The sequence below is a fragment of the Schistosoma mansoni genome, chromosome 1, assembly GCF_000237925.1.
Source record: "Schistosoma mansoni strain Puerto Rico chromosome 1, complete genome".
In the NCBI taxonomy this organism is placed as follows: Eukaryota; Metazoa; Platyhelminthes; class Trematoda; order Strigeidida; family Schistosomatidae; genus Schistosoma; species Schistosoma mansoni.
The window spans coordinates 49797237-49797721 of NC_031495.1; positions in this window are offsets into that span (position 1 = coordinate 49797237).

Sequence of the window (485 nt, forward strand, 5' to 3'; positions counted from 1 at the left end):
GCCGCTATTAACTGGGGATCTTTCAGTGGTAAGGTTACCAGATGTACATGCAGGGCACACGTCCTCATGACAGTTGGTTTAGGTGCTAGCCACGCTGGAAACAAAGTAAATCAATCTAAAATGTACTTGCTGTTATTGGTTTCTTCGTTTACAAGTTGGGCGTACGAAAGTTGGTCGTATTTCTCGAGTACCTGAACCTTTATCTTGTTCTGCGTACTGTTGTTTGTGGATCTATGAGAATAAAAGTTCGACAAATTGACTGTTGCTCTACGCTCCCGTGCTCTGTTACCATGGTTTACTGGACTCATCTGATTAAAAAACACAAGCATTTAGTGGTTACAAATCTAAACAGGAGAACGCTCAACATAGACGAATTAAGCTCCATGATGTATGATATCCACTTGTTTAGGCCTACAGATTAGGCTAAACAGCGTGTAAAATCTGATATGGTCTTCTTAATACCATTTCCCCAATATCACTTGCAT